The following is an 8,990-nucleotide window of genomic DNA, read 5'->3' as shown; positions in this document are numbered from 1 at the left end:
CTAGCTCCATCCATTTGCCTAAGAATTTCATGAATTCATTCTTTCTAATGGCTGAATAGTACTCCATTGTGTAGATATACCAAATTTTTTGCATCCACTCTTCTGTTGAGGGATACCTGGGTTCTTTCCAGCATCTGGCAATTATAAATAGGGCTGCTATGAACATAGTAGAGCATGTATCCTTATTACATGGTGGGGAATCCTCTGGATATATGCCCAGGAGTGGTATAGCAGGATCTTCTGGAAGTGAGGTGCCCAGTTTTCGGAGGAACCGCCAGACTGATTTCCAGAGTGGTTGTACCAATTTGCAACCCCACCAGCAGAGGAGGAGTGTTCCTCTTTCTCCACATCCTCGACAACACCTGCTGTCTCCTGAATTTTTAATCTTAGCCATTCTAACTGGTGTAAGGTGAAATCTCAGGGTTGTTTTGATTTGCATTTCCCTAATGACTAATGAGATTGAGCATTTTTTTATTCGATATAATTTATTTACATTTCAAATGATTTCCCCTTTTCTAGCCCCCCCACTCCCTGAAAGTCCCATAAGCCCCCTTCTCTTTCCCTTTCCTCCCACCCACCCCTTCCCACTTCCCCGTTCTGGTTTTGTGGAATACTGTTTCAATGAGTCTTTCCAGAACCAGGGGCCACTCCTCCTTTCTTCTTGTACCTCATTTGATGTGTGGATTATGTTTGGGTATTCCAGTTTTCTAGGTTAATAACCACTTATTAGTGAGTGCATACCATGATTCACCCTTTGAGTCTGGGTTACCTCACTTAGTATGATGTTCTCTAGCTCCATCCATTTGCCTAAGAATTTCATGAATTCATTGTTTCTAATGGCTGAATAGTACTCCATTGTGTAGATATACCACATTTTTTGCATCCACTCTTCTGTTGAGGGATACCTGGGTTCTTTCCAGCATCTGGCAATTATAAATAGGGCTGCTATGAACATAGTAGAGCATGTATCCTTATTACATGGTGGGGAATCCTCTGGATATATGCCCAGGAGTGGTATAGCAGGATCTTCTGGAAGTGAGGTGCCCAGTTTTTGGAGGAACCGCCAGACTGATTTCCAGAGTGGTTGTACCAATTTGCAACCCCACCAGCAGAGGAGGAGTGTTCCTCTTTCTCCACATCCTCGACAACACCTGCTGTCTCCTGAATTTTTAATCTTAGCCATTCTAACTGGTGTAAGGTGAAATCTCAGGGTTGTTTTGATTTGCATTTCCCTAATGACTAATGAGATTGAGCATTTTTTTATTCGATATAATTTATTTACATTTCAAATGATTTCCCCTTTTCTAGCCCCCCCACTCCCTGAAAGTCCCATAAGCCCCCTTCTCTTTCCCTTTCCTCCCACCCACCCCTTCCCACTTCCCCGTTCTGGTTTTGCGGAATACTGTTTCAATGAGTCTTTCCAGAACCAGGGGCCACTCCTCCTTTCTTCTTGTACCTCATTTGATGTGTGGATTATGTTTGGGTATTCCAGTTTTCTAGGTTAATAACCACTTATTAGTGAGTGCATACCATGATTCACCCTTTGAGTCTGGGTTACCTCACTTAGTATGATGTTCTCTAGCTCCATCCATTTGCCTAAGAATTTCATGAATTCATTGTTTCTAATGGCTGAATAGTACTCCATTGTGTAGATATACCACATTTTTTGCATCCACTCTTCTGTTGAGGGATACCTGGGTTCTTTCCAGCATCTGGCAATTATAAATAGGGCTGCTATGAACATAGTAGAGCATGTATCCTTATTACATGGTGGGGAATCCTCTGGATATATGCCCAGGAGTGGTATAGCAGGATCTTCTGGAAGTGAGGTGCCCAGTTTTCGGAGGAACCGCCAGACTGATTTCCAGAGTGGTTGTACCAATTTGCAACCCCACCAGCAGAGGAGGAGTGTTCCTCTTTCTCCACATCCTCGACAACACCTGCTGTCTCCTGAATTTTTAATCTTAGCCATTCTAACTGGTGTAAGGTGAAATCTCAGGGTTGTTTTGATTTGCATTTCCCTAATGACTAATGAGATTGAGCATTTTTTTATTCGATATAATTTATTTACATTTCAAATGATTTCCCCTTTTCTAGCCCCCCCACTCCCTGAAAGTCCCATAAGCCCCCTTCTCTTTCCCTTTCCTCCCACCCACCCCTTCCCACTTCCCCGTTCTGGTTTTGCGGAATACTGTTTCAATGAGTCTTTCCAGAACCAGGGGCCACTCCTCCTTTCTTCTTGTACCTCATTTGATGTGTGGATTATGTTTGGGTATTCCAGTTTTCTAGGTTAATAACCACTTATTAGTGAGTGCATACCATGATTCACCCTTTGAGTCTGGGTTACCTCACTTAGTATGATGTTCTCTAGCTCCATCCATTTGCCTAAGAATTTCATGAATTCATTGTTTCTAATGGCTGAATAGTACTCCATTGTGTAGATATACCACATTTTTTGCATCCACTCTTCTGTTGAGGGATACCTGGGTTCTTTCCAGCATCTGGCAATTATAAATAGGGCTGCTATGAACATAGTAGAGCATGTATCCTTATTACATGGTGGGGAATCCTCTGGATATATGCCCAGGAGTGGTATAGCAGGATCTTCTGGAAGTGAGGTGCCCAGTTTTCGGAGGAACCGCCAGACTGATTTCCAGAGTGGTTGTACCAATTTGCAACCCCACCAGCAGAGGAGGAGTGTTCCTCTTTCTCCACATCCTCGACAACACCTGCTGTCTCCTGAATTTTTAATCTTAGCCATTCTAACTGGTGTAAGGTGAAATCTCAGGGTTGTTTTGATTTGCATTTCCCTAATGACTAATGAGATTGAGCATTTTTTTATTCGATATAATTTATTTACATTTCAAATGATTTCCCCTTTTCTAGCCCCCCCACTCCCTGAAAGTCCCATAAGCCCCCTTCTCTTTCCCTTTCCTCCCACCCACCCCTTCCCACTTCCCCGTTCTGGTTTTGCGGAATACTGTTTCAATGAGTCTTTCCAGAACCAGGGGCCACTCCTCCTTTCTTCTTGTACCTCATTTGATGTGTGGATTATGTTTGGGTATTCCAGTTTTCTAGGTTAATAACCACTTATTAGTGAGTGCATACCATGATTCACCCTTTGAGTCTGGGTTACCTCACTTAGTATGATGTTCTCTAGCTCCATCCATTTGCCTAAGAATTTCATGAATTCATTGTTTCTAATGGCTGAATAGTACTCCATTGTGTAGATATACCACATTTTTTGCATCCACTCTTCTGTTGAGGGATACCTGGGTTCTTTCCAGCATCTGGCAATTATAAATAGGGCTGCTATGAACATAGTAGAGCATGTATCCTTATTACATGGTGGGGAATCCTCTGGATATATGCCCAGGAGTGGTATAGCAGGATCTTCTGGAAGTGAGGTGCCCAGTTTTCGGAGGAACCGCCAGACTGATTTCCAGAGTGGTTGTACCAATTTGCAACCCCACCAGCAGAGGAGGAGTGTTCCTCTTTCTCCACATCCTCGACAACACCTGCTGTCTCCTGAATTTTTAATCTTAGCCATTCTAACTGGTGTAAGGTGAAATCTCAGGGTTGTTTTGATTTGCATTTCCCTAATGACTAATGAGATTGAGCATTTTTTTATTCGATATAATTTATTTACATTTCAAATGATTTCCCCTTTTCTAGCCCCCCCACTCCCTGAAAGTCCCATAAGCCCCCTTCTCTTTCCCTTTCCTCCCACCCACCCCTTCCCACTTCCCCGTTCTGGTTTTGCGGAATACTGTTTCAATGAGTCTTTCCAGAACCAGGGGCCACTCCTCCTTTCTTCTTGTACCTCATTTGATGTGTGGATTATGTTTGGGTATTCCAGTTTTCTAGGTTAATAACCACTTATTAGTGAGTGCATACCATGATTCACCCTTTGAGTCTGGGTTACCTCACTTAGTATGATGTTCTCTAGCTCCATCCATTTGCCTAAGAATTTCATGAATTCATTGTTTCTAATGGCTGAATAGTACTCCATTGTGTAGATATACCACATTTTTTGCATCCACTCTTCTGTTGAGGGATACCTGGGTTCTTTCCAGCATCTGGCAATTATGGAAAAGATCTTCACCAATCCTACATCACATAGAGGGCTAATATCCAATATTTATTAAGAACTCAAGAAGTTAGACTCCAGAAAACCAAACAACCCTAATAAAAATGGAGTACAGAGTTAAACAAAGAATTCTCACCTGAAGAACTTCGGATGGCGGAGAAGCATCTTAAAAAATGCTCAACTTCATTAGTCATTAGGGAAATGCAAATCAAAACAACCGTAAGATTTCATCTTACACCAGTCAGAATGGCTAAGATTAAAAATAAAGGAGACAGCAGGTGTTGGAGAGGGTGTGGAGAAAGAGGAGCACTCCTCCACTGCTGGTGGGGTTGCAAATTGGTACAACCACTCTGGAAAGCAGTCTGGCGGTTCCTCCGAAAACTGGGCACCTCACTTCCAGGAGATCCTGCTATTCCACTTCTGGGCATATACCCAGAGGATTCCCCACCATGTAATAAGGATACATGCTCTACTATGTTCATAGCAGCCGTATTTATAATTGTCAGAGGTTGAGCATTTTTAAAGGTGTTTCTCTGCCATCCGAAGTTCTTCAGGTGAGAATTCTTTGTTTAACTCTGAACCCCATTTTTTAATAGGGTTGTTTGGTTTTCTGGAGTCTAACTTCTTGAGTTCTTTATATATATTGGATATTAGCCTTCTATCTGATATAGTATTGGTGAAGATCTTTTCCCACTTTGTTGGTTGCCGGTTTGTCCTTTTGATGGTGTCCTTTGCCGTACAGAAACTTTGTAATTTTATGAGGTCCCTTTTGTCAATTCTTGATCTTAGAGCATATGCTATTGGTGTTCTGTTCAGAAACTTTCTCCCTATACCTATGTCCTCAAAGGTCTTCCCCAGTTTCTTTTCCATTAGCTTCAGAGTGTCTGGCTTTATGTGGAGGTCCTTGATCCATTTGGATTTGAGCTTAGTACAAGGAGACAAGGATGGATCAATTCGCATTCTTCTGCATGCTGACCTCCAGTTGAACCAGCACCATTTGCTGAAAAGGCTATCTTTTTCCAATTGGATGTTTTCAGCCCCGTTGTCGAGGATCAAGTGGCCATAGGTGTGTGGTTTCATTTCTGGATCTTCAATCCTGCTCCATTGATCTGCTTGCCGGTCACTGTACCAATACCATGCAGTTTTTAACACTTCAGACCAATCTCCCTTATGAACATCCATGCAAAAATACTCAATAAAATCCGTGCCAACCGAATCCAAGAACACATCAAAACGATCATCCACCATGATCAAGTAGGCTTTATCCCAGGGATGCAGTGTTGGTTCAATATACGGAAATCCATCAATGCAATCGACTACAAACTCAAAGAAAAAAACCACATGATCATTTTATTGGATGCTGAAAAAGCATTTGACAAAATTCAGCATCCTTTCATGCTTAAAGTCTTGGAAAGAACAGGAATTCAAGGCCCATACCTAAACATCGTTAAAGCAATATACAGCAAACCGGTAGCCAGCATCAAACTAAATGGAGAGAAACTTGAAGCAATCCCACTAAAATCAGGGACTAGACAGGGCTGCCCCCTTTCTCCTTATCTTTTCAATATTGTACTTGAGGTACTAGCTCGGGCAATTAGACAACATAAGGAGGTCAAAGGGATACAAATTGGAAAGGAAGAAGTCAAACTATCATTATTTGCAGATGACATGGTAGTCTACCTAAGTGACCCAAAAAACTCCACTAGAGAACTCCTACAGCTGATAAACAATTTCAGCAATGTACCAGGTTATAAAATCAACTCTAGCAAATCAGTGGCCTTCCTATACTCAAAGGACAAGCAGGCTGAGAAAGAAATTAGGGAAATGACCCCCTTCACAATAGCCACAAACAGTATAAAGTACCTTGGGGTTACTCTTACCAAACATGTGAAAGACGTATATGACACGAACTTCAAGACTCTGAAGAAGGAAATGGAAGAAGACCTCAAAAAATGGGAAAACCTCCCATGCTCATGGATCGGCAGGATCAATATAGTTAAAATGGCCATTTTGCCAAAAGCAATATACAGATTCAATGCAATACCCATCAAAATCCCAACTCAATTCTTCACAGAGTTAGAAAGAGCAATTATCAAATTCATCTGGAATAACAAAAAATCCAGGATAGCTAAAGCTATTCTCAGCAACAAAAGAAATTCTGGGGGAATCAGTATCCCTGACCTCTATTCCCCCTTCTAAGTGAGATTCAAGCATCCTTGCTTGTGCCTTCTTTCTTGCTTTGCTTCTTAGTGTCTGTAGAGTGTGTGTAGCATGGGTATCCTGTGTTTTATGGCTAATGTTCACTATTTTTATGCGAGTACATACCAGGCATATCCTTTTGAGACTTTGTTATCTCATTCAGGATGATATTTTCAAATTCCATCCATTTGCTTGCAAAATTCAGGATGTCTTTGTTTTTAGTACTTGAACAGTATTCTATTCTGCAGAAGAACCACATATTCTCTATACATTTTCCAGTTGAGGGACATCTAGATTATTTCTAGTTTCTCGCTGTTATGAATGAAGGTGCTACATAGTTGAGCAAGTGTCTTTTGGGGATAGTGGAGTATCTTTTGTGTATATACCCAGGATGCTCTAGCTGGGTCTGGAGGTAGAAGCATTCCAAGCTTTCTGAGAAACCACCACATTGATTGCCAAAGTTGTTGTATACATTTGGTGTCATACTAGCAATGGAGGAATGTTTCCCCTGCTCTACATTCACACCAGCATGTGCTATCTCTTGAGTTTTTGATCTAGGCATTCTGACCAGTGTAATGTTGTACTTCAGAGTGGATTTTGCTTGCATTTCCCTAATGACTAAGGACTTTAAACATTTCTTTAAGTGTGTCTCATCCCTTTGAGATTCCTCTATTGAGAATTCTCTGTTTAGCTTTGTACACCATTTTTCAATCAGGTTATTTGTGTTATTGGTGTCTAACTTCCTGAGTTCTTTATAAATTTTGTAATCAGATTTTGCTATCAGATACATGGTTTGTGAAAATCCTTTTCAAATGTGTATATTGCTATTTTGTCTGATTGACACTGCTCTTTGCCTTACAGAAGATTTTCAGTTTCCTGAGGTACCATTAATGAATTGTTGATCTCAGGGCTAGAGGTATTGATGTTTGATTCAGGAAATTGTCTCCTGTACAAATGTGTTAAAGTCTATTCCCCCTTTTCTATTCTATGAGATATATTATATTCAGTTTTATGTTGAAATCTATGATCCACTTTATTTGAGTTTTGTGCCAGGTGATAAATATGGATCTCTTTACACTTTCTACTTGTAGACAAACAGTTAGACCAGCATTTTTCATTTAAGATGCTTTACTTTGGGATAAAGCCTACTTGATCATGGTGGATGATCGTTTTGATGTGTTTTTGTATTCAGTTGGCAAGAATTTTATTGAGTATTTGTGCATCGATGTTCATAAGGGAAATTGGTCTGACGTTCTCTTTCTTTGTTGGATCTTTCTGTGGTTTTGGTGTCAGCATAATTGTAGGCTTTATTCCAGGGAGGCAGGGTTGGTTCAATATACGGAAATCCATCAATGCAATCCACTACATAAACAAACTCAAAGAAAAAAAAAACACATGATCACTTTATTGGATGATGAAAAAGCATTTGACAAAATTCAGCATCCTTTCATGCTTAAAGTCTTGGAAAGAACAGGTATTCAGGGCCCATACCTAAACATAGTGAAAGCAATATACAGCAAACCGGTAGCCAGCATCAAACTAAATGGAGAGAAACTTGAAGAATTCCCACTAAAATCAGGGACTAGACAGGGCTGTCCCCTTTCTCCTTATCTTTTCAATATTGTATTTGAGGTACTAGCTCAGGCAATTTGACAACATAAGGAGGTCAAAGGGATACAAATTGGAAAGGAAGAAGTCAAACTATCATTATTTGCAGATGAAACGATAGTTGAACTAAGTGACCCAAAAAACTCCACTAGAGAACTCCTACAGCTGATAAACAATTTCAGCAAAGTGGCAGTTTATAAAATCAACTCAAGCAAATCAGTGGCCTTCCTATACTCAAAGGATAAGCAGGCTGAGAAAGAAATTAGGGAAATGACCCCCTTTACAATAGCCACAAACAGTATAAAGTACCTTGGGGTGATTCTTACCAAACATGTGAATGATCTGTATGACAAGAACATCAAGACTCTGAAGAAGGAAATGGAAGAAGACCTCAAAAAATGGGAAAACCTCCCATGCTCATAGATCAGCAGGATCAATATAGTTAAAATGGCCATTTTGCCAAAAGCAATATACAGATTCAATGCAATACCCATCAAAATCCCAACTCAAATCTTCACAGAGTTAGAAAGAGCAATTCTCAAATTCATCTGGAATAACAAAAAACCCAGGATAGCTAAAACTATTCTCAGCAACAAAAGAAATTCTGGGGGAATCAGTATCCCTGACCTCAAGCAATACTACAGAGCAATAGTCTCAAAAACTGCATGGTATTGGTAAAATGACAGGCAGGTGGATCAATGGAACAGGACTGAAGATCCAGAAATGAACCCACACACCTATGGCCACTTGATCCTCGACAATGAGGCTGAAAACATCCAATGGAAAAAAGATAGCCTTTTCACCAAATGGTGCTAGTTCAACTGGAGGTCAGCATGCAGAAGAATGTGAATTGATCCATCCTTGTCTCCTTGTACTAAGCTCAAATCCAAATGGATCAAGGACCTCCACATAAACCAGACATTCTTAAGCTAATAGAAAAGAAACTGGGGAAGATCCTTGAGGACATCAGTACCAGAAGAAAGTTTCTGAACAGAACACCGATGACGTATGCTCTAAGATCAAGAATTGACAAATGGGACCTCATAAAATTACAAAGTTTCTGTAAGGCAAAGGACACCATCAAAAGCTCAAA

The sequence above is a fragment of the Apodemus sylvaticus genome, chromosome 7 (genome assembly GCF_947179515.1).
Source record: "Apodemus sylvaticus chromosome 7, mApoSyl1.1, whole genome shotgun sequence".
Taxonomy (NCBI): Eukaryota; Metazoa; Chordata; class Mammalia; order Rodentia; family Muridae; genus Apodemus; species Apodemus sylvaticus.
This window is presented reverse-complemented; position numbering follows the sequence as displayed.